The 26,668-nt window shown below is 42.6% G+C and overlaps 2 protein-coding genes across 4 annotated transcripts in view; one reads left to right on the top strand and one right to left on the bottom strand.

Moving 5' to 3' along the window:
* Nucleotides 1-26,668, top strand: part of FLT1 (fms related receptor tyrosine kinase 1) — a 482,624-nt gene that overhangs the window by 205,742 nt on the left and 250,214 nt on the right. The window lies entirely within an intron of this gene.
* MTUS2 (microtubule associated scaffold protein 2) overlaps nucleotides 1-26,668 on the bottom strand; it is a 302,916-nt gene that overhangs the window by 205,379 nt on the left and 70,869 nt on the right. The window lies entirely within an intron of this gene.

The raw sequence follows: 26,668 nt of genomic DNA, 5'->3' as shown, positions 1-26,668 counted from the left end.
AAAATGGATCTCTAATCGGAAATGTGAAGGGTAGCATACTAAATCAACTCTTTTCTTCAGAAAAAAACACTTTTTAATGCCTCTTCAAATAGTAGTGAGACCCACTGCAAGTTTGCAGTGTTAAACTAATAATTTATTACATGTCAAGGTATATTTTTGTCACTAGAGGTACAGCCGGCCTCCGAGACTGAGGCTGACACAGCAGCCACAACTGTACCTGGATGGGGATAGTCTTGCTTTCGCTGAGCACACACACAAGTAACCTTCCATCTGAATTTCTGCAGTACATTATCTGTTAGGCTGCTCTTGAAAATGGTCCAGAAACATCATTTAGTCCAGAAGAGAGTAGTAAAATGGTTAATTGGGGCTGTGAGATATGAACATACCATGCCAGCCCTTAATAATTTTCACCAGCTATGGTTGAGTCAGGGACAAATCAAGAAAATATAATTTTTTTGCTGTTCTGGCAAGATAGGCCAGTATTTAGAATGCCTGGTGCCTGCTGAAGCTCAATACTGATGCTTGATTATGGAACTTTGGGTCCTGGACCCTGTCCAGATAGGGGCACAGCTGAGCCACTGGGGTGCAGCTGATGGAAGGCACTCTGCACCACTAAGGCCACCTGAACCTCAAGAGACAGCAAAGGAACCAGAAGGACCCTCAAGCTGTATGCCCCCTCCTCCAGAGGGAGTGTAACCCCTTCAAGAGCAGGCTACCTCCCATCCATCTGGACTTGGGAACTACCCACTGGCAGTGCCTCAGTCTTATCTGAATTGAGCTTAAGTTTGTTGCTCTCATCCAGTCCATTACCAAGGAAAGGCAATGGTCCAACACATCCACCGCCTCACCTGCAGATGTAAAGGAGAAGTGTGTCATCAGCATATTGCTGGCTATGTACTCCCAAACTCCAGATGACTATGGTACCTGAGGGATCACCTCTTCTTTAGGACATTTTTGCTGTTTGAGTCAAAGGTCAAGGTAGCACTGCCATTCCACGTACAGAAGCTGCTCAGACTGCCAGCTGACTCTTACTTCAATACTGGTGATGGGACAGTGTCCTCCTGAGAGCAGCTTAGGTCATGTGATCCATGCAGCTTTCTTTCACCAGTCCTGCTCTTCCCTAGATTTATGCCTATCAGGCCTCAGAGATCATCTCTGGTTGTCCCACCACATGAAGGAAACCTAGTGGTGACAGGTTAACAAGGTAGCCAATTTACAGCATATTAACTGGTCCGTGAACAAAAGAAGCATCGTAAAACTTTCTTTAGGCTTCTTCTTCTTGCATCTTCTTAGTACCTTACCTATTGTATACTACTCACAAACACTAAAACATTGCTGAAAACTAGACACCGAAAGCTATCTTGCAGTTGTGTAGTATAGCTTTATCTGATTTTTCAAAAGCATTGAAGTAACCATTGTAAACAATGTATTTAGGGAATTATGATAATGTGGCGTCTATTATTGACTGTACAAACATGTATACTCTAGATAAGGAATGCCACAACAACTGTGCTGGAAAACTGCTATCTAGTTGACTCAGGGCTGATTCAGTGCTTTACGTGGTGAATGAGTTTGCAGGTGCTTGTCTCCCAGTCAATATCCATAACGTTCATTGACATAAGTCTTTCATTTCCGGTGCTGCTCGTGATGACGTTGCAGAGACTCTAACCGATGCAGTTTGAAAAGGCTGACTCAACACAGGTAAATACAATTCAAGGATCCTGGCTTTGAGCTGAAAATGACTTAATATTGTGAGCCTTTCCTCCCTGTGGGACAAAAAGGGATCGTGTGAGTAGCCCTAGCTGCCAAAAGACAGATTTTGCTAAAGGGGATGGAATCCTCTTGGTCACACAGTGAGAATAGCGCATGCCCACAATATGACAATATAAAATAATTATGTATTCTGAGATTTAGCCTAGAATTTGGACTCCATACACCAGGAGCCGCCAACGTTTTGGGGTCACTAAACACAATTTTGAGGAAGTGCTATGGACACTATTCACAAAATGGCTACGACGAAGGGTGTGGCATGACACAAAATGGCTGCCACATCTAAAAAGGGCACGAAAAGGTATGGGTGTGTCCCCTGCGCCCACCCCCAACTCAGCCCTACCATCAATGGGAAAAGGTGCCTACTGTCAGCATCGCCCTTGAGCCAGTGCCACCAACTAGACTCATCCACTTCAGCCCCAATGGGGCTAGGCGAGCTGGGTAGCACTTCCAGAGACCACCTTCTGGACAGGAACAGGTCAAAGTGCTGTGGACTCACAGTTTAGAGTTGTGAGCACCAGATTTACTCCAACAAGAAGACAGTCGTCGTACAGCAGAGTATAGCAGAGCATAAACGACTTGGAGAGCAGCTCTGTAGAATATCTTCTTTTATTCTATCTACAACTATCATACAAACTATATAGAGAGCTAAATGGAGAAGCTGAACTGCACTGTGTCTGCAGCTGCTCTTAGCAGCAACCTTATCAATACACACGATCTCTCTCTAACACTCAGTCTCTCTCTCTCTCTCTCTCTCTCTCTCTCTTTGATGTGAGGCTGGAGCAGAATAAGTAGAGAGCAGAAACTGCCCCCTCCTCTCTGGAGAATCAGCAGAGAACACCAGCAGATTCTTGGATATGGGAGGGGTGAAATCTCCTTACCTACATCACCCAGCAATGCACTCACTCATTCATGGAGAGAAATTCTTTGTACCTCTCGTTTGTTCAGAATGGAAAGGAGATAGCGTTCAGTCCTAGTATCCAGGAAAATGTGGATATGTCTGAAAGGGCATGTTTGTTGTAAGAGATGCTGAGCCCATGCAAGCAGGAACTGAACTGAAAAAGAGCCTCTCATGCATTGTGGATTTCTGAGGAGTATACATTGAGACCTTTTACAGGCACAGAATCTCAATGCATGTTATAAAAATAACCCAAGCCAACACAAACACCTTCTTTTTCTTTTCTTCTTTCTCTTCCCTTCTTCCTGCTAGGAAGGAAGAAGGGGCAATGATCAAATCAACATTAGTGCAAACCATGCCAAAAAACAGCAAATGCATCAACATTCACTGGATTCCAAACAAGTTTCGCTTTTGCTCAGTAGCAACCCAGTGGAATGGAGAGAAAACTCTGCACAATAGTGGGAGAAAGACAGTTAAGTGTTTTCCAACATAGCCATTTAACTTCTATATCATTGATAATTCTGTTTCATATCATGCCCTGTATATCAATAAACCAAGTGATTTGTTTCAGTTACGTTTAGTCGTCTGTGGTTTTTTTCGTTTCATGCGAGCTTCACTCCCTACTCTACTGGGTTGCAACTGGGCAAAACTGAACCTTGATTGGACTTGAGTGAATGTTGGCGCATTGACTGACTTTGAGCACAGTATGCACTAACATTGATTCAATCACCAGATTAACACAAGCTGTATCTGATTGATTTCTCCTAGTTCCTCCATTCCACTACATGTCAAGTCTTTGCAGAAATTTTCCCCAAACTCAGAAGAAGCTGCTTTGGTCAAGAAGGGGCAGGGAATTCTCATTATGTGATCACAAGCACTGGGCACTGAATACAAACCAATAACAATGGAGCAAAATGTGATAATTTTGTGCTCAGATCTAGCAACCCAAGTGTGAGCTTATGCCACTGATAACATTTTTTTAAAGGAACAGGGCTTTCATTACCATAATGTAGGCAAAGGAGGTTGGATATGAATATTTTTCTAAAGCAAATAACTAAGAACACATTGCTATAAAGGAAGAAACGAATAAGCTGGATGTTACTAGCGGTGGAGGGCATTTTATGTGTTCCTGCAATCTTGTAAATTCTTCTATCCAGGGTTTTAATTACTTCCTCTGTAGTATATGTATATCTAATCGTGTTTGAGCTTTCATCTTCTTTCCTTCCCACCTTACTTTGTGGTGTTGTATTCCCAGGACAAGTAATGGAGAAGTCTTTTATCTTAACCCTTGGGAAAATTATAGAGCCTGAACTTGAGGTAATATAAAGTCTATCTCCTGCACTGCATTCTCTTTATTAACCAGAATCTGCCATGCAAGCTTAGCTTTCAAAATAGCAAGAACAAATTTAGCTGGAGTTAAGAGCTCATTGGAAACATATTGCCTTTGCACCACAGAGGCTACTCTGTCCAGAATGTGTCTTGCACTACATTTTGCACTGACCCTGTGTATGCGCAGCCATTTCTTCAGTGTTAGTCACTTACATGTGTCAAGGCACTACTTAAAAATATGGGGTGAAATCCATTGGTGCCTGTTCTCCAGGAACTGGTTTATTTCCCTCCCCCTACAATCCTCCTGCACCCCCAAAATTTGCTTTGGAGGGCTGGAGAATCCTCTGGAGAAGATTTCATGTTGGGAGCTGCCTGGCGAGAGGGGGAGCAGAAATCCATTGCATGAGTAGACATCTGCTTCCACTAAGTTATGCAACTCTGTGCAACTAGATTACACATGGTATGGAGAAAGGGAAGTTTTTCAATCCAAGGCTATCCGATGTCAGGGACTGGGCAGAGGAGGAATGGTGGAGACTGCCTCCCCAACCTGACCCTTCCAGGGAAGAGGAAGACGAAGACAGTATAGATTTACAACAGGGGTATGAGGGAGGTCGCAGCTCAGAGGCAAATGAGGGGGAAAGTTGGGAAATCATGGGAGAGCCAGAACAACATCCGGCTGACACAATGTCATTAGAAGGTATTCCAGACCCTCCACCTCCTAGAACCCAGCAAGCATTAAAAGTAGGAGAGCAAAGAGCTCAAAGACAGAGAGCACGTAGCAGCACCCATAGAGGAGATTATGAGAATGACAAATGAGGAAGTGGGACAGATGGGGGTGTGGAGATTCATTCGGGACAACGTCATTAACCAGGAGGCTGGGTTCTATAACCTCTCACTGTAAACACTGAAATAAAAAAGGACAGTAAGAAACTTTCCCTTGTCTTTATTCTTTCCTGGGCAACCAGGCGGGAGCCACTGACAGCATCCTGACATCCAATGCAGCTCATTATTGAAATTATTGAAGTCATGAAAGGAAGTTCTTTTTCACACAGCTACACATAGTTGAACTATAGAATTCGCTCTTGCAATATTCAGTGATGATCACCAGGTTCAAAGAATCGTCGAATTGGAACAGACCATACGGGTCATCTAGTCCAGCCCTCTGCAATGCAGGAATCTTTCCCCTAGCATGGGACTTGAACCCACAACCCTGAAATTAGTCTTATTCTCTACTGACTGAGCTATCCAGCATCTGTTGCCTTTAAGCACTCTCTCTTTCATTGAAATATATAGCACTTTGGAGGTCCTGTGCTTTGAGAGGATTGTATCTATTTGTAATTTATTTTAAATATCTTTACCCCACCTCTTTTGCAGCATAAGGTAGCTCACACTGTATTTAAACCTAACAATAAAATGCTAAGCCCAAATAAAACCCCATCAATCCCCAAACAGGAGACCTAAAATCATTTCAAATGGCAGTTGAATGATGTGAATGTCCTTCATTGCTAAATGTGCAATATTATTCCTTCTCAGGATCAATCTTTATTAACCATGCATTCTGGGTATACTCTCATCTTATGCATCATTTGCATATATAACAATTTATCATGTTTCTAACTCCTCATATTACAAAAAGACAAAAAAACAATTACACCTTTCAGCTGCAATTACAGCAATCGGTGGAAATATTTTGTACAGAGCTCTTACATTGTTTAGAGGTTCTTCCTTGGGCGGGTAGGGAATGCAATGGTAATCTGTACAAATGTTCAAAACGCCATGTTCTTTCCTTTATGAGAGTTTTCATATTTCTAAATCATGCTTTCAAAATAGTATTTTTCATACGCATTTAATAAAGCATACACATTAATTATACAGCGCAATGCTTACAGGAAGAATACATGATAAACACATAGCACCCAGGCAGAGCAGTCCTAAGTATAGGAAGCCAGTGGAATTCATGTTGTTTCTAATTAAGCTGGTGTAAATTAATACCTCCCAGTGTTTCTCGAACTTGGGTCCCCAGCTGTTCTTGGACTACAACTCCCATCATCCTTGACCTGCTAGCTAGGGATGATGGGAGTTGTAGTCCAACAACAGCTGGAGACCCAAGAATGAGAAACACTACAAATTCTGCTCTGGGGTGAGCCTACTGCCTGCTGACTCTGCTCAAGCCTGGCAGAAGGAAAACAGGTCTTTGAAATAGAGTTTGATTTCCACAACACCTTTTTGTCGGTGCAAGTTTGGGCGGGTTGACAAGTCACATGACTGAGATGAAAAAGGGTTGGAATAGGTGTTATTGGAGTTATGTTCAGTTGTGGGAGTTACGTTCATGTATTCCCTGACTAAGTCAGGATGAAGGAGTTACACTAGCATAATCCCATCTATTCAGCTGGTCCACCTATTCCAAACTCACTCATCCTGGCAGATCTTGGGTTTGGATTGCATTGTAAATTATTTACGACAATCATATATAACATCAGCCACACTCATGCTTTGCCTATCTAATCCTTGCCTTGCCTTAGTTCCTCTTACTTGCTCATAGGGCAGCTACTTAGGCTTTAAAATAAATGACAAGAATATACATCTCATGTGACCTAAATACCCAATTCAAGGATTTAGAACTGGAGAAGGAAAGAAGCAAGTATGGAGATGGGATTAGTGGCATAGTGTTACAATTCATCCAGGCCCATTCCAAGTCCATGCAAATAAATGGAGGTTTGCCCATTGGCTGAAAGAGGATGTAGAATGCAAACTTTAAAAAATAATCTTGTTAGCATGTGATAACTATTTTCAGCACTCTCACCAGAGCAAGGTACCATAAATTCCTACCAAGCTGCCATCAAATTACTCTCAAGTATTTTGAAATGGCATTAAGTAAATTGTATGTATAGTACAAAAGTAAGAATATTATGAGGAACCTTAGGAAAATGTATAATTACTCAGGCAAGAACAGCGGTCATAAAGATTTAGCATTATCACATATTTCAGTGCACTTCACATACTTTATATCAGTGATCTAGATGACAACCAGAGGTACCAAGTTTCCCCCAAGATTGAGGGGGCCAGGTGCACATCACGCATGTGTGATGTCACGCATACGACACATGTGTATGACATCATGTGCACCATGCATCAGGTTTGCGTCGTCACACCATTGGGAGGAGGCTGAGCACTCTGGAGGAGCCGAGCGCTGTGCCACGCTCAACCTCTTCCGCCCCCTCAACATTGAGGGGACCTGACCTCCTTCCAACAAATATTGAGGAAGCCAAAGACATGTGTTGTCATGCCTGACAACAAGTCTGTAATGGCTATTACAAATGCATGCATGCATACACACACACACACACACACACACACACAGAGCAGTTAGAGGTGCTTCCCCAAGGCTACCTAATGAGTTCAGGTCTTCAGTGAGACGTGAACTGGGGACTTCTCAGTCCACCCTCTTGGCCACAATGCGACACCAGCTGTGTGCCAAATTCCTTCTTAGTTCTTGCTAGGCCTCCTTTCCACTCATTAATTAATCCCACTCAGAGATGTTGTTGTCGGGCAGTGCTATGCCATTAAGTGAAACTACCGGCACAACAGACTGTAAACTCCTTGCCATACAAAGCTACCTTTGTTATGTTGTGATGGTAAACACGTCTGCTTGCATTCACCATGGCCTCCAGAGAGACATGTCCTCTACCTAACCTTGTTGGCATCAGAACTTTCTAGACGAGCCAACCACTGCACTGCCAAAAAGGAAAAAAAAATTACATAACATGTCTGATCTGTTTAGCTGTTAGAGATTAAGGGTGTAATCATTTAACTTACTGTCTCCACTATTTTGACACAGCCTTGTCAATTACAGAGCTTAACATCTTTCGAGCAGGCATTTATGAATCAAGAGGGTCAAAAAAAGCCATTGCTCATCAGCCAGTCTTATCTTTTAGAACCAGAAGCGTTATCTTCATGTCAGAAACCACTGCCCCCCCTCCCCCACCAAAAAGGAAACAGAAACCCAACTCTTTCCTTTTCTGCAAATTGAATTCATTATTATATGGTAATTTTTTTCCAGAACAAAGAAGACAAATGCAAATGAATAGAAGAGTCGGCACGGAATGGCTGTGATCTCAAGAAACATTTCACATATTCCCCAAGCAACTGTTCTGAAAATTCTTTTATTATTCTGTGATGGGACACAAGTCAGAGATAATATCTTTTCAGCTCAGCAATGGAATTTGTTGAAAAGTATTGTAGGCTGTATTCAACTTAGTTACAGTTGAGCTATTGAAACTTATGGACTAAGTTATTCATGTCCATTGATTTCAGTGAGTCTACTCTGAGTAAGAGTACCGTTGGAGAAAACCCTTCATATTCACAAGGCAATACACCCTCATTACGTGACCATCAGCAGTTGCTGGGGCTGGAATTAGGAATCCACATCTCTGTGCACAGCTGCTCATGTGATCAATGACAAAGACTGTAGGTTAGAGCAGTGTTTTCCAACTGGGGGCCACATGCCTCCCCAGGGGGACGCAGGATATTTCAAGGCGGCCCCAGGTGAAAATTACATAAATGGGGGGGCATAACACGAGGCTAGGGGGCCACAGAGGGAAGTGGGAAGAAAAGGAGGGAAATCGTTTTTTTAAAAAAATCCTGATTGGCTGGCTATCTGGCCAATCACAAGCAGGTAAGGGGGAGGCCCACCAGGCTTTAGTAAGACTCTCCCTGCTTATTAAACCCTGTTACCTCTTCAGCTTTCAGCACCTTCTCCTCCCAGTCTTCTCCCTCTTCTCCCTTTAACCACTCATTGTCATCCCACCACCAATCCCCAAACTCTGAGCCTTCTTCTCTTGGGGGTTCCTTGGCTGGTTCCTCCCGCCATTCCTCTGCATCAAACCAGTCCATGGCAGTCTGCAATCTAACCAAGTGGGACAGTGCTGGCTATGGCACTTGGCCCAAGTCCCTAACAAGGCCAAGGACTCCGTGAGCAGTTTGTGCCTCTTCTTTCGCAAAGTACCTGATTGCTCTCCTTCCATCTCCATCTCTCCACAATCTTCAATGGAGCAGATCTTTATTTTGTCAAAGGTATAATATAGGTTACTGGTGGTCAGGTTCTCTGTGTGAATGTCCCATTTTTACACCAAGTTAGGCAGGGCATCTGTTTTAACAGAGAAGAAAACTGCAGGAGTTTGCTATACCTGACTGCTTTGTAGAAACCTTAGGTATCGAAAGACCTTGAAGTAGCAACAGCCAGCCAAGATCAAAAGAAATGCATTGCCGATACTTTAAGAATAAGGCTGTCATACTAAGCACAGTTACGAGCAAGTCCCATTGAATCCAGTTTAGGTTCAGGCTGTTGTCCTGTTCAAAAGTTATGTGAAATGTCTCAAGCCTTAAGCTAGAAAGGAACACATAGGTGCACATACAAGCCCTGGCTCCATGATCCACTTCTGATCTTTGCCCCTTGAGTGTAAAGACCTGAATTGGGATTTTAAGTCTGATCAGCTGAACAAGCTTAAAATATTTGTGAACAGGAGCCCTGCTAAGACAGGGTTCCCAGTTGTAGGGAAGTTACCAAGGTTGCTTCCACACAAGACTTAGAGAGGGGTGGAAGGCGGGGACCCTCAGTCCTGGCAACTGCTCCATAGGGCAAGACCTACTGGGCTGCTGAGACCACTAGGCTGTATTTTTTGTTTCAATGGAAAAACTTCACTGGCAATGGTGAGTTGTTGCCTTTACTACTGACCTGAGCTTGACTGCAGCCTTGAAGGCAGCCACACAAACTCCTGCACTTATCAGCTGAGTGACAGAAATACTGCTTGATATGCAGGGAGGTTCCAGGTTCATTCTCTGGCATCTCCATATAGAGGTGGAAGAGGATCTCCTGGAGAGCCAGTGCCAGTCAGGGCAGAAAATGCTGAGCTAACTGAGACGGACCAATGGTCTGGTTCAGTACAAGGCAGCTTCTTGTGTTCCTTCAGGTTGTTAAACAGGTTGTTAAATTCTGAAAAGGAGCCAAGCCGTTGGCAGTGTGTAAAACAGTATCTGAAGATCCTAGCTCTAGATATGGAAAGACATCCTCAGAGACGTGTGTCAAGTGTGTGATCTAAAAATGTTGTACACAGATGGTGATGCCATGGCAGCACGCCAGGACACAGCATCACAGCCATCACAATTAATTTTTTCTCCCTAACAGCACTGCACCCCACAAATGCACTGTGCCACAGAGAACACGCCAATGGTATTAATCTCTGGGAAATAATTAGCCCCTGCAAAATCCTTCCATGCCATTTCACCAGATGGCCTGAGGAGAAAGTCAGCTAAAATCATGCTGGATCAGCACCTAAAGAAATGTCAGATAGCTATGATTTGTGCTGTCCTGTGCAAATAAGTAACACAAAGCTTTAAATGTGCTGTATGGCACTTTGGGCAACAAAATTCCTTACTGTGTGGTTTTTGTTTCTCGTATTACTTTTAATTCAGATCGTGGGGTTGTTAGTTTTGTTTGCATTCCAACAACAGATCTTCAGGGGAAAGCATCACATTTGGTGGACTGTGAGGTTCAGATGTTTTGGACTGGCTACCTCTTTAAAAAAGAAACTTAACAAAAACAAACCCAGGAACAATGTGTTGCTTGGAAGCTGACAATCTTGAAGCTGAAATGGCTTTCTTTAGCTTCTTGCAGCAGTGTAGTGATAATTTTTGAGGGGCATCATTATAGCCCCCGTAGCCATGACCCCCCCAACCACAGGTCCACAGCCATGCCCTCAATGAGAACCCATAAATGCTGGCAGATGTGTGAATACATTTTACTACCAAAAAATGAGGAAGAAGGGCTTGTTTTCCCAGGAGGAGTCCTGTGGCACCCTCAAGACTAAACTTTTTGCAGCATGACTGCAATCCTCTGAATAATTACCTGGAACCAAGATTTGCTGAACTTAGTGGTGTATAAATTTTGATTGCACAGGTTCAACTTCCAAAGCACCCTGAGCTTTAAACAAAGACTTTTCAACCAGCTGAAATGCAGCATAAAGCTCCAGACTTAGAAATGCAAACAATCTGGCAAAGAACCGCTGTGATTTAAACAGTCTGAAGCAGAAACCCAATCAAAGAAAAGGAGCCGAGAGCCTCTTGACCACAATTGCCAGAGCAAGGAGGGCCTGTCAGGCTGATGCTCTTGCAGATGACGTAATTACCCCTGTTCTGAAAAAAGCTCTGTAGCTGTCCACTCCTGTAACACCATGATGAGTGCATACACTAGGGTTGACATATTCCCAATAGTGAAAATCAGGTTGTTGAGCTTTTTAGCTTGGGGCGGGGGGGGGGGGCGGTTGGAAAAAAATCTGCCCAGACGCCATTCTGCCTAGACGTGAGCAATTCCAGGAAGTGTCCTGGATGCATGGCAGTCCTGATGTACACAGAATATTTTTAAAGCATATGGCTTTCCCCAAGGAATCCTAGGTGCTAGTTTGTCAAGGGTGCTAGGAGTCATGTTGTTGTTGTTTAGTCGTTCAGTCGTGTCCGACTCTTCGTGACCCCATGGACCAGAGCACGCCAGGCACCCCTGTCTTCCACTGCCACCCGCAGTTTGGTCAGATTCATGTTTGTAGCTTCGAGAATACTGTCTAACCATCTCATCCTCTGTCGTCCCCTTCTCCTTGTGCCCTCCATCTTTCCCAACATCAGGGTCTTTTCCAGTGAGTCTTCTCTTCTCATGAGGTGGCCAAAGTATTGGAGCCTCAGCTTCACGATCTGTCCTTCCAGTGAGCACTCAGGGCTGATTTCCTTCAGAATAGATGCGTTTGATCTTCTTGCAGTCCATGGGACTCTTAAGAGTCTCCTCCAGCACCATAATTCAAAAGCGTCAATTCTTCGGCGATCAGCCTTCTTTATGGTCCAGCTCTCACTTCCATACATCACTACTGGGAAAACCATAGCTTTTACTATACGGACCTTTGTTGGCAAGGTGATGTCTCTACTTTTTAAAATGCTGTCTAGGTTTGTCAGTGCTTTGCTAGGAGTCATAGCTTTGTACAGTTCCCAGGATTCTTTGGATGAAGTGATATGCTTTAAATGTATTGTGTGCCTGCAGCCCTTCTTGCCCTGGGGGTGGCATTTATTATTTTATCTGTGAAGCCAACACGCTTTTCAGAAGCAGACCAGAAGATCTCTCCCCAACTCCCCTTTCTTCACCTCATTCCACGGTGATCTTATGCCCTTGCTTTATTCATGCAAGTATAACTAACAAAGCAAAGACAAAGACAAGCATAGCTGAGCATATGGCGTTTGTCATGGCCCTCCATCCTGCAAAAAGCGGGACTGGGGATTCTGGAACATTAGCACAGTTATGTGGCTAATCCACCAGGGAGTCTCCTTCTGATGGTGGGAGAGGAACAGAATGGCAAACAGCACTGTTTGAAGCTCAAGCTGTGACACACTTTCTGTTTCAAACCCACACCCCTCCTGCAATCACTGCATCTGGCCTATAATTTGGCAATACAGGTCTTTCCACCAGGTGGACATTATTTCAGATTTAACAAAGCCCAGCGATTATTTTTGCAGCAATTTCAGAACTCTATTAGGCAAAGAGGGTTATGCTGTAATCAACCATAACAAAGCTGTAGCAAAGTAACCAAAAGCAACTCGCCGCAGGCAGAATCCAATCACCTTTTCTGGGTTTTGTTATCTTTTTATCATCTTTCTGTTCAAAAGCACACGCCCGCACCATCACTATGGCCAACAATACGGCACAGAGGGGTTTCTGTGCTGACCAAGACAAAGCACGCTCACTTTGGGGATGAGCCCTGTGCGCATTTACCAGGTAAACAAGGAATGCGGGGAGCCCGTTTTAAATGTGCATACATTTCCACAAAGCAATTGGTCTAAATTTGTGGACCTGCCACTCATCATGGCATAACTGTGGGGAGGGGGACAAAACCACACCGCGTTTGCTCAGCATGTTTCATATACTGCAAGTCTTTGCTGGTTTTCGAGGTATGTTATTAGCATTTGTCCATTAGTCTACTGCACCCAGAATAACTCCATGGGAATAAGGGAGTTCAGGCTGTCAGCTAGGGGGCTTCACTGTGACAATGCTGATCCCTGCTAATTTGGTTCCCCAAATGAAATGCAAAAAAGTTTAAAGTGTGCGCCTGTGATCCTCCTACGCATACTTATGTGGAAGAGTCCCACACAAACCAGTGTCAACAATTTCCATGGTCCAGTTAAGCATGCAATTAAGGTGACCAATGATGTCAGTTCTGTCAACACCAATTCTCTGCTTCATTATGAGAGACAAGGCTGATTCCACTGCCTTCTTTCCTGGCCCCTCTATTAGAGGCGGTAATACACTTCTGAGTACCAGTTTCTGGAAACGGTGGGAGGGGAGAATGCTCTTGTGCTCAGGTCCTGCTTCTCATAGGCATCCCCCAATGCCTCATTGTGAGAACAGGAAGCAGAAGGGCCATTGCTGCTTACTGGGATATTGAGGAGGAAGGTTGAGGTGGTGGCAAGTTTTAGACAGTAGGAATCCAGATTGGCTCTGTTGGCAGCCCCAACCTCACTGCCACCTTGCCACTCAAACTCTACATCAGAGGTAGCAATTCTGCTGCCAGGAGGTTATTGCTGCAGCTCCATCCCACCAGGTGAGGTTTCCTTGATCCCCGTCTCCTGCTTGTGGGATTCCCATTGGCACCTGGTTGGCCACTGCATGAAACTGGATGCTGGGCTAGATAGGTGTTTTGTTCAATTATCTTATACACCTAATATGTTTTGGCTCCCATGATTGCTGGTCCAGTAGAAAAAGCATGCCAGGTAGCCTGCTTGTGTGCACGTTGTTCTAGCTCAAGGTAAGCAACGTGTGACCCTCAGCTAAATTTCAGGTCTCCCTCAGACTAATTTAACATGGGACAAGTGGGCAGGAGGGGTGGCAGAAAGGAGAAAGGGGGTTCACCATTCAGATTCGTCTCCTGCCCTGCCTACCACTGTTATATATCCCTCAACAGATCATGGAAAAGCAGTCAAGCTGTATTAGAGAGATAATACATTGGATGATAATGTAAGAAATAATCATTTTGTAATACAGGGTCACCTCCACTGCTCTTACCCCCCACCCCCAGCATGACACTTTTGACTTACTGTTTTTTTTGAGCAATCCACATTCACTTTCTTATTTACAATCAAGAAAATGTGGACAACTATCACACTTGACATGTAGCCAAAAAAAAGTTAATGCAAAAGTTCATTTTATAATACATAACGAATAATCACTGCTTTGTAAATCCTAGATTCTGGTTTGGAGGATGATGCATGGCATTCTGAAAATCTAAGCTTTTAAAGTAGTAAAATCAATACAGCTAATTCCTAGCCACCTTGGCTGGAGAGATAACTTTAAAATGGTACGAGGGGTATTCCCTTTCACATTTTGCAGTCTAGGTAGGTCTTAATAGTCCTAATGAGCTTATTTTTGGCTGGTTCAGAAAAGGGCTCATGCAATCGCTTTATCACATCACATCACACAACATAATCTAAATTTACCATCAGTGTCCGTGGTCCAAGTCACAACAGGCTACTCTGCAGTGGTGAGGTCAATATGCACGATGGAGCAATTACATGACCCTGTCATTAAACATAGCACATATCTATTCCTTCTTACAATACCAATCTAGTTGTGCAAATCAACCCTTGGAAGCAGAATTAATTACATTATTTGGGCAGGATCCAGAAAAGGTTAAACATTTGTAAAATCCATTGATTTCAAAGCATAAAATGCTTTGAAAATGCTTTAGCATAAAATGCTAAAAGTGCTTTCCTTTGCCTTAATCGTACCTTTTGCAAATGTATTTAATTTACACAAAGTATTCAGATTGCAAAAATCTAGGTTTTTTTTAATTTATAATTTACATTCCCCCTTGCCCCACTGGAGAATATACCTTTAATATTTTGTATTGCAGTATTATGCAAAGACTCCACACGTGTTCTTAAAGACAATGATTTCTGTTGTATACCTTTAAAGCATATATGAAGCACATTTGCCCCCTCAAAGAATTCCAATCCTCTGGGCCCTGTAGTTTACCCCTCAGACAATTACAATTCTCAGCAACCTTTAACAAACTACAGGGCCCAGAATTCTTAGAGCAAGAAAAGTATAGTGTGTACACAACCTTACAGTATTATGCAGAACACAGAGATACATTAGTGCATCTATCGTAAAACAATTTTCTTTCCCCTATTATTATAATTTCCTGCCGTACAATTTCTGAACTCCCTGCAGCAATAATCATTCTTGCAGCTGACAAGGCCTGGGGAGTGTATTAATGGTATCAAACTACTTAAAGCATTTAATCAGTCCAGTGAAGCAGGACCAACATGTTGGTGTCATTTGCCAGTTTTACTGTAAGGACATGCTGTACCAGAAATAGGCACCGAGAGCAATAGGCAATTGTCTGTGTTGACCTTAAGGATGAGCTACAATTACTGGAGGCCTCTGATTGCTCTGTTCCTGGATTCAAGCCTAAACAAAGAGCCCAAACAGAGACAGATGAATAGTCTAGAGAAACAGTTTTGTTTCAGCCTAAGGATACACAGAATTTCAGACTCTAATCTCTGTGCTACATAAACCTGCAGAACCTGTACTTTTCAAACACTGGCCTAGTTCAAATGTAATGCGAAACTGTAGTGAGTCAGCAAACCAGGATATCCAAACGTGATACCAAACGTGATATCCAAACAGGATATCCAAATGTTTGGATATCCAAACTTGGACACTACAGAGAACTGTGGATAGTTATAAAGCAAAAGCTTCTGATAGCCTCCCTTCATTTAATTTATTTTAAAAGTGATATCCCACTGTCTACCAAGTGGGTCTCAAAGAAGCTTACAATGATATACAATATACAATATACAATGATATACAATATACAAAATTAAAAACATAAATTAAGCCTCCACAATTTAAAACATAAAGATTTTTAAAAAACTTTTTTAAAAACCACATGAGGCCATGCTTTAGCATTAGTCTTTAACCGGAGCAGTGTCTCAATAGGCTAGGGCTGGATCTACAATGATTTAAAAAAAACGCTAAGAAAAATAAAACATTACGTAGCTCTCAATGCAATTTTCCATTGACTGCTGTGCAGCGCCCCTGCTGTCACATTTTTATAAGACATTTATAACGTTATACCTCACCAGTATATATTAGTCCCTAGGATAATTTCAGTATCAATTAGTCTCTAGGTCAATTTCAGAACAAATTCCTCACTTAAAAAGCAGTGATGTGCAACAAATCCCAGTGACCTGCATCATACTGTAGTTCTGTTCCCCTTTAGATAAACAAACAGCCTCTGAAATCTACACGTTTAATGAATGTGATCTTAGATAAAGGGACGAAGATGACTGGGAAAGAACTCTGGTTTACACAACACATTTAAAGCACATGGCTTCTCCCAAAGAATCCTGGGAACTGTAGTTTGTGTAGAGTGTCTGGAATGCAGCTCTGTTGGGGATAAACTACAATTCCCAGGATTCTTTGGGGGGAAAGCAATGTGCTTTAAATGTATGGTGTAGATGTGACCTCTATCCAAGACCCAAGATGAAGACTAGAGAGTGAGGTGAGGAGCTGCTTTCACTATTGCAAAGCAATTGTAATATTTATTACTAGAATTCTCATTATAGTTCTTTAAACAAAAGGAACCCAAGGGGCACTCTTGATTCAGCAGAATCATCCTCTAAATTGAGAATGGCAGCTTGAAAATAAGTGGGCACTTTGTTCCATTTCAGCTGATGAAAGCAATGATCATTTTGTTTCCTTAAGACACACTGATGCTTTCAGCAGAAAGATATAAAAACTTTAAGCTGTATAATGACAGTATCGCTGATTACCAAGGGACTGATGCAGAAATGAGCAACAGAAAATAAACTGAAAAGCGGTCATAAAGGGGTCAGCTGTTGCTTATTTATTCAGTTATACTTCGCTTACCGTAGGGCTTTAGTGGTAAGAAATCAACTTTACAATGGACTGCTTTTATAAGCAGATAGCAAAATTGAAATTGATCTTCCAAACTCAAATGCAGATATGGATCATGGGTGCGTAAACAGTGCAGGCCATCCATTAGGGCAAATGGGGCACTGCCCGACCATTCTCAATGTACCCTCAGCCATGGTACCATGAGCAACGAGTGAGATGGTTCCACCCACATTCTTGTGCAATCCTTACATTAGAAAAGATTTCAGAGGACAGTGGAAATCTCTCCTTTCTTATTAGACCACCCATGAGGTTCAGTGTGTAGGTGACCAATGCAGATATTTTAAGAACATAAAAAGAGCCCTGCTGTTTGAGAGCAAAAGCGCTGTAAGGTCCATTTTCTCACAGTGGCCAATCAAATGCTCATGGGGCTGGCCTTCAAGCAATAGCCCACAGCCTCTGATCCTGGAAGTAGGTAGCATGTAGCCATTGTGACTATTTTTTCCTGCCCAATCTATAACAGACGGGTGCCTGCTAAATTCCTCGTTCTGGAAATAGAAACCTCTCTGGCAGACTTGCTTTCTGAAACTAATTACCACCCTTTCTGCAGAAGGGGGTCGAGAAGAAGTTGTCTGTGAATAGGGGAAAAGTAAGAGATGAGGAAGGCAGCAGAAAAGGCAATGGAGTTTAGCAGACTGTTTTCACTGTGGATGCACCGCATACTCCCCTTCTTAGCTTTCCCCTTCCTTGTTTCCTGATTATACTGTAAATTGGGAGCAGAAAAAAACCAGGGAGGCAGTGTCAAAAGCCAGCTGAGGAATGAGCACATCCACCGCCGTTCTGTCAGCCGCTATCTTTTTATGTGGATCAAAAGCAAACTGCGCTATAGAAATGTCTTAGCTGAAGCTTTAGATTTATTAACGCCAAAGGAAACAACAGTCTCTCTGAAACAATGAGAATTGGTTGGCTGGTCTTATATATATATATATATATATATATATATATATGGAAAGTCTATAAAGAAAAGAAACTGAATCCAGGAGCTCTAAAACCACCTTACAGATGAAAGCAGGGAAGGGTTCAATACAGTAACAATTCTAATACGAAGCATTGGGGTTTTCTAGCAGGGCAATAGGATGCTTCTTCTTACTTTTCAAGGAGTAATTATCTTCCTTCTTTACTGGTGTAAAAATTATTGGGGATTTAAGTTCGTGCTGCTTCATTATTACCTTCCAAGAAGCTCAAGGCAGTGTGGTCCACCAACTCTTTATTCAATCAAAGGTAGGTTAGGCTCAGAGGCAGGTGAAGTTACCTAGTAAGCATTGGAGGTGAGCAGGGAGATAAACCCTTTCTCCTTAGTCTATGTCCAACACTAGCTTCTATACTACCAATTACCATAGGCACAAGAATCCAAATAGTCCCGTGCGTAAGTTCTTCTGTATGTGAAGTGTTGTGTGCATTTGTGCGCTACGGCTGGGCAGTATCTGGCTTTCAACATTGTGATGTATCACCAGCTAAACATTGCAATATACTGATATACCATAACGCCTGAAATAAGGATAGAGCTATGTAGAGGCATTGGCTGGCTTCACAGTTTTCCCCCACATTGTAATTTTTGTATGGCACACACACAAACATTATGATTCACACTATATTGCCAGGTCAGAAATTATGAAACCGCTTTCACGATGACGATGATGATGATAATAATAATAATAATAATAATAATAATAATAATAATAATTTATTATTTATACCCTGCCCATCTGGCTGAGTTTCCCCAGCCACTATAGGTGGCTCCCAATCAAGTATAGACTTCAAACCACTTTCAGATAATATATTGATATATCACCCAGCGCTAAGGCGTGTGTGTTTGCGTGTGCATGCTGAAAGCATCTGAATCTCCCCTTGTCCCAAATTCCACAGAGCTGCAGACTGTCCTCCAGACCCTAATCCTAAACCTGCTGATCACATCTCAGAGGCTACAGTGGGAAGCGAGTGGACAAACCACAGCGTGCCTAGGAGGGGCTAGTAGAGGTCGGCAGAGTGGTACGGTGGCGCTGACCTCCTATTGGCCACATTGCTGCTTCCAGGTGACTTCAAGAGGGCAAGTCCCACCCACTACCATGCACATGCTTCCAGTCCAGATTGCAGCTTCCGTGGATTAACAACACCTCAGGGAATATACCCCTGCAATTTAGCATAGTTCAGTCCTAAGTATTACTTTTTATCATTGTGGTAGATGATGTACCACATTCACTAAGTGAGCATGAGCACAGCAAGGCATGATACTTCTTGGGGAAAGCACTGGGGGGACGGGGAGAGAGCACAGAGTGTGGACCTGTACCTAGAAAGTGTGTGGCAAAAGTGTGGATGAACCTTGAAAGTAACTTCTCATTCAAGGGCAAACTCTTCCCCTGTCCAATTAGTCTTGCTGTGACTCTGCTGGTTTTGTGACAGTGGGGGAAGGACCCGACAGCACACCCTACAATCCTCCCTGGTGCGGTGTGTTCGGCACTGCTGCTCCCTTGAAATAGAAATACATCCAGTCCTTGAAGTAGGTAAACATATGTCAATTTAATTGGTTAATTAATTGGTTAGGAGCTGGAAAAATATTCATCAGCTAACAGGTCTGCTTTTTTTCTCTTTGTCAGGAGTGTGTGTATGTGTTTGTGGGTGGATGGGTGGGTGGGTGCACATACTAAGGATGGGGGAGAATTTTGGTTCAATACACATTTTAATGAAAACCTACCTAATTTGTACTTCCTGAAACTATAGGATGCTTTGAGAGTCATGTTTCTCCAAATTTTGCAGTGCATTTCTCCAAGCCACCCATAATGTGTATAAAAGTAGGGATGTCAGGGGAACCTCCACACAGAAACCCACACAAGAGTGAAGAACAAGATTGTTTGCAACAAAAAAGTGTATTAGGAGGAATGTGTGGGTGAGTGAGTGGTGATGGCAGGATAGTGTAGGGGGGATGGTTTGAGTCAGCAAGTGGCGGCAGTCCCAATTTCTGGGGGGGATGTCCCAATTTCTTATTGGGAAATGTTGGAGTGTCATCTTTTAAGTATTTTATTTAGACAGTGCAAGAAGCTATTAGATAGGACTATATTAACATATTCTGAGAACTTTTGTGATTTTGATATGCAGTTGATTCCCTACAGCAGAGTAGAGTTTAAGAGATTATAAAGGTTCACTGGGGAACTATTAAGCTTGATTAGAAACAGACCTCTCTGACTGAGATTGCATTTATGCAAGTGAATATCAAGAATAATTTAACTGATGCCACTAAATCTACATTTACACCTATATGTGAGTGCAGAATCTTAATCTGGCCTGTTTATTTGAATTGGACAGAGGTTTTCCTATTCTTTCCTGAATAATTACCGGTAATCTTGGTTTATTCACGGTAATGACTGCAAATCATTAAAAACACTGGTAATTTGTTACAAGATTTATGTACCGGTACATATTTGTACATATATGATCTGCAGCACAATCTTCTACTTTCGCATACTTACTCTGAAGTAGGTTTCACCAAGTTAAGTAGAATTTACTCTCATGTAAGCTGCACATACAAACAAGGCAGCAAATTTACTGGAGTATTAGCTTATTCTGGAGACTAGAGGTGAACGCCCCACTTTATATTCTGTTTATTTTCTGTTGACAAATTAAAATTTTTAACAGTTGGACTTCACCTTGTACCTAAAAAATTTCAGCTACATAAACTGGTTTGTTTCATGAGAGAAAATCAGTTATTAATTAGCTCTTTGTGAATATTATGCCTCCAGTCAGATAAAAGCAAAAATGTTTAAAATTGTATGAACAAAAAAAAAAAAAAAGTGGACTAGGAAGCTGAATGATTCTTATCCAAGATGATACAGTCAGATGCACTAGCCCATGTGCCAGTTTGGAATACATACCCCAGCTTGTGTTGGACATCATTGCCAGGCCACTGGGCAATGTGGTAGCCTGGCATTTGAGGGGCCCACTGGATGGTAACAGCAGCTACACAAAAAAGTTCTGGAAACTCATTGAAATCTTAGGATTCCCCACAAAAAAATGTAAGACTGGGCTAGCTTTTGGCAATGAGGGCTAATCTGAGTATTGCATACAGGCAACCCCACATTTATAAGCATTTGAAGCATGTGCAACTGTGCGTCACCACAAACCTAGAAGTGACATAAAGGTAAAGGTAAAGGGACCCCTGACCATTAGGTCCTGTCATGACCGACTTTGTGGTTGCGGCGCTCATCTCGCTTTATTGGCCAAGGGAGCTGGCGTACAGCTTCCGGTTCATGTGGCCAGCATGACTAAGCCACTTCTTGCGAACCAAAGCAGCACATGGAAACGCCGTTTACTTTCCTGCTGGAGCAGTACCTATTTATCTACTTGCACCTTGACCTGCTTTCGAACTGCTAGGTTGGCAGGAGCAGGGACCGAGCAATGGGAGCTCACCCTGTCGCAGGGATTCGAACTGCCGACCTTCTGATCAGCAAGTCCTAGGCTCTGTGGTTTAACCCACAGCTCCACCTGCGTCCCCCTAGAAGTGACATAAAAAGGGCAAAACTGGCCCTAAAGAGAGTGCAAAAATGGGAAAAATATAGGGCCTAGCAATCCCATGAGCCTTTTCATCAACCTTTGAGGCCTGTGGAGAGTTGGAGTTTGAGCAAGAAGATTTGGAGGGAGCTATTGTGGTGGAGTTTGTGGCTTTTTGGTTTTTAAAGGTTTTTTTTAAGGGTTTCCAGCGGTTTAGAGAGTGTTTGCAGGCTTTTTCAATGGTGTTCGCAATAAATGCAATTTCACTTAAATGTGCAGTGCCTTGCAACGTAACACCCAGGTAAATGAGGAGTTGCCTGTATTTTAATTTGATTAAAATTTGTATTTTAACCTGTTACTTTAGTTGCTGTTGTTTTAAAAAGATTTCTGCCCTCCCTAAGCAATTAGGGTGGTTTCTTCTCACTATTAAAAGCTGTGTTAAAACTGCTGCATTAAGATGCTTCCAAAGAGACTGAAATTGAATTTTGCATTAAAGTGAAGAGCTTCCGGTGCATTAAAAAACCAACTGTATGTTTGGCTCTGGTTTCCTGGTACCTTCAGAAATTGTATAGGAAATGTTTCTTTCAAAAATAAAATAAAAATAAAATAATAGTCTTTGGTACAAGTTCTCTACTTAACGTAGGTCCTGACATGTTCTTTTCTGTCTCTTCTGTAAGATTCTCATAGCACAGATGCTCCCTGTAGGAAATAATGTCTGTCCAAAATAAGCAAGACAGCAGGCCTGTGCTTCTCAGCCTGTGTCCATTCCTCTTCTCTGCTTCTTTCCTGCATTGCCAATAATTCACCTGGCAACCTACCTGCTCCATTACTCTTCCTGCATTTCACTCCTCTTTGTCCTCTGAAATATTGCTGCTCCAGAAGAAAGGCAGACTCACTAAGTTATTTCAAGCACAGTGTTATGCTACAGCTCTCCCAACAATAGTAATTTATTATTATTATTACAGATCCTGCTTCCAGGCTTCCCAGAGGCACCTGGTGGGCCACTGTGAGAACATGGATGCTGGATGAAATGAGCCTTTGGTGTGATCCAGCAGGCCTTGTCTTATGTCCTTATGTTTTTTCCCTGCTCTCTCTCTATAAAAGCCGTGGCCCAGCATTCCATCACATTCTATAGTTTGTCTAAGGAACAAAAGCTAACTAGTGCCTTGGACTAAGAACAAACTTATAGGAGAGCCTTTTCCCATCCCCCCTCTACCCCAGTAAAAGCCTTTGTTTTGTGTAAGTGGTCACTTTTTTATGGGTTATGTGGGCACCCAACAGCTTATGCTCCCACAATCCCTTGGATCTCAATGAACCTTGTTGGGTGCTATGCAGGTTTCAGGTTGCACCAAGGCCTGTTGGGTAAGGAGAAGCATATAGTGGCTGATTTCCCATTTCTGTAAATATAAAAAGCAGCTGCCATCTAGGCCTGCCTCCATCCTTAAATAAAACAGAGGTGCCTTGGTAGGTGGAAAACAGGAATAATAAAAAACTGTGCAGTGTTTATATTACCAAAGGTGAAGATTAAGTTTTGGTGACATGGTGAATAACAAAAATGTCCTTTTAAAAATGAAATCACTTACAAGAAAAAAAAAGATTTCTGAACACCGAGACACAGACACACAGTTTCTAGTTTTCTAAAAACACTAACAGAATAGACAGGTGGAAAGGCATTCTTTAAATTAGATGCATCAAAGAGCACCATTCTATCATACAGCATTTATCTATATTGTAAACCTTTGGGTCACACTGCTTTTTATTTCCCTTCTGGTTTCTTTCTCTCATTATAATCAGTTTCCTCTAATACAACGCCAGAAACATTTGAACTAATATTAGGAACGAGGCATGACTGAACAATGTACCTACTATGTGATCTGGGATTTCAGGATTTATAACCATTTCCCAGTTCCCATATTTCACACAACAACAGCTAATTAAAATGACACAAAACAGACCATTGCCAAGTTTCAGTGAGACACAGTCTTTTTTTTAAAAAAAAGAGCACTGCTTAGCTAGCTGCATAGAAAGAAATGAGCTCTCTGTTGCCTTGTAGTTTGAAATATGTAATTATCTATTTAGTTATACCAATAATTACCTGCCAAGTTCAGGGAAGATGTTATGTATGCTGAGATACTGTGGTTGTAGAGACTTTGTTCAGGTCTTAAATTAAACCAGCATGTCCTTGCAATATTCATAAAGAGTGAGGGCAAATCTTTCCCACACAGTCCACAAAAGTTTGCCACTGTGGAGGAGGAGGAAAAAGAAGAAGAAGAAGAAGAAGAAGAAGAAGAAGAGGAGGAGGAGGAGGAGTAGTAGTAGTAGTTTGGATTTGATATCCCGCTTTATCACTACCCGAAGGAGTCTCAAAGCGGCCAACAATCTCCTTTCCCTTCCTCCCCCACAACAAACACTCTGTGAGGTGAGTGAGGCTGAGAGACTTCAGAGAAGTGTGACTAGCCCAAGGTCACCCAGCAGCTGCATGTGGAGGAGCGGAGACGCGAACCCGGTTCCCCAGATTACAAGTCTACCGCTCTTAACCACTACACCATAGTGGCTCACACTGGAAGATAACTGGTGCACCGTAGCTTCACTTTACTGAAGCAAAAAAATTTAAAATAAAACATTATAATTCTAAGCATGCTCACCTGAACAAAAGCTAATAAATACCAATGGATGGCATCTTTCGGGTGTCACCAACTTGGCATCTGTAGGCTGTAGTGTGCTCACAAGCTATGATGCCTGTGAAAGATCTCAGTAATATCCCTTCAAAAATACAGAAAGCTCAACAAGAGTGTTTGCGTTTCCTGCTCAGTTCCTGGGTGCACTGGCATTGGACCCGCCCACTAAATCATGCCCACATTTCACTGGTGGCCATGATTGGACAACCAACCTCCCATCTGTAGTGAACAGAGGAGAGGACCAAAGAGCCTCTCTCTCTGACTAAGCATGGGAGTGGTTGATGTTGATATCTTTTCCCTATTGATAGGGGAGAGCATACCTGCACCATTCTGTAGTACTGTCTGTTTTTCTGGTCTTTGAGTTGTGGCAGACACTATGCCACAGTCCCATGGCAGAAGTCATTATGAAGCTTGTTGCCATCACTAGACAGAATGTTGAGAGGTGTTAATAATAATAATAATACCCAGCTGATCTGGCTGGGCTTCCCCAGCCACTCGTGTGTATGTGTGTGTGTGTGTGTGTGTGTGTGTGTGTGTGTGCACAAGCACACTTACATCAGTTATTTCTAATTGTAAGGGAAAGAAATGGGGAACTCCTGGAAGATGCAGCAAAATTCAACAGCTCTGGCCTGCCTTTCCAGGAAAGGAATCTGATTACGGTTCACCTACACTGATGTATGACACTAACCAATCCATAAGCTATTAGCTGCTATCTCAAAATACCATAATTCAGAAGTATGTACTATCAAATTCTTTATCACTTATGCACATAATAAGAGTTGGTTTAGGACAGTGATGGGGACCTGTTGCCCTCCAGATGTACAGCACACATCATCCCTGGTCATTGGTCCTGCTAGCCTGGCTGATGGCATACCCTCCAACATCCTGCAGAGGAAAATCAGGACGTAAGTCTTTTGGGGTTGCGTTCTCGCGAGAGCTGAAACAAAACATCCTGGGATCCAATCAGAGACCAGGATAGCTTCTGTAATTCTGGGACTTCCCACTCAAAGCACAGCAGTTGACAGGTATGTGATGGAGGCTAGAGGATGACAACATTTGGAGAGCCACAGGTTTAGGGAAGTTTTTAATATTTAATGCTGTATTGTTTTTAACACTCAATTGGGAGCTGCCCAGAGTGGCTGGGGAAACTCAGCCAGGTGGGTGGGGTATAAATAAATTATTATTATTATTATTATTATTATTATTATTATTATATATTATATTTCTCTTCCCTGGGTTCAGAGCCCAGGATTAAACAAGCTAGCAGCGAGCAAAGGCCGAGTCTCTATGGGTAGATGCTTGACATGCATTTTGCCAAAGATCCAAGAATTATAAGCAATTCAATAATGAGCATTCATGGTCTGCTAGTTCAGCTAAGAGGTCCAGCATGGAAAGGTTATTTTTTTTCTTTCAGAAGTATCTTTGGTATCACACATCCCATGCTGTGAAGTGACCTATAAATACATCCCCATCTTACACCAGACAGAAACACAAGCATCAATATCCCTATGATTTTTTTTCTATTAGGCATACACATTGGATTTGGATGTTTCAGGCAGATTTGGGCTTGTCTGAAGAGAAATGGGATACCCCCAAAGTGCTTGAAACTGAAGCATGGTTCTTTGAAGTCTTCAAGGTGCTCAGGAGATTGGAAAAACCTCCAGTCCATGTGTCTGTGAAAATGAAACCTTTCTCTCCAAGCTTGCCACAAAGAAAATGCCTGGATGGGGAGGGGGTGCAGGTAGAGAGAGCTCTTTGGAGAGTAACAGGGGAAATCTACCAATCTCAGATTCCAAAGCCGACTCATTGGCCATACCGGCTGAAACTGGTGAGAGGAGAAGTCCAACAATATGTGAAGTGACACTGGTTCCTATTCCTGGTTTGCCCACCATAACCTCACTGGCTGTGAAGATGCTGTTCTAGAGTAAATGACTTTAGGACCAAACCTCTTAAATGCTGAATATTCCTCACATGCTCTTCCACATAAGCAAATTATAGAGAGGGGCAAGTTGTGTAATTAAGCCAGGTGCTTTCCCATAATTTTCTACTGGCAGAGAATTAATACACATTCACTTTGTAGGCCTGTAGTTCTGGTGCCCTGTGAATGACAAGTTCCTTGCCATAAGTCAATTAACTACATTATTTTTTGACCTAAACAAAAACAACAACATTGAGCAGTTTTGATCCCTGGAAGCAGCTGTGTCAAATGCTGGCAGGCTGCCCTTACATTGCTCATTCTGCAATGTGAACAGAAATATTGACTTGCACCCCCCCCCCCACTTCCTCAAAATGTGTGCTGTATATAGACAGATAAGCCAGCAAGTCTCTTAGGTAGAATATAGTTGCCATTCTTCAGGCAGTTCACTTCACCTTTTGAGAATCAGAGCTTGACTTATCTCAAGAACCTTTGGGTCCCCTTCATGATTTATGGGGGTGGTCCAGCTCTGGGTACTTCAGGAATGGAAACTTTTTGGTCCTTCTGCCTCCATTAGCCCTATCCAG

This window comes from Podarcis tiliguerta (assembly GCF_965153285.1).
Source record: "Podarcis tiliguerta genome assembly, chromosome: 4".
NCBI classification, from domain to species: domain Eukaryota; kingdom Metazoa; phylum Chordata; class Lepidosauria; order Squamata; family Lacertidae; genus Podarcis; species Podarcis tiliguerta.
The sequence above is the reverse complement of the archived record's forward strand: the minus strand, read 5'-3'. Positions and strand labels throughout refer to the sequence as shown.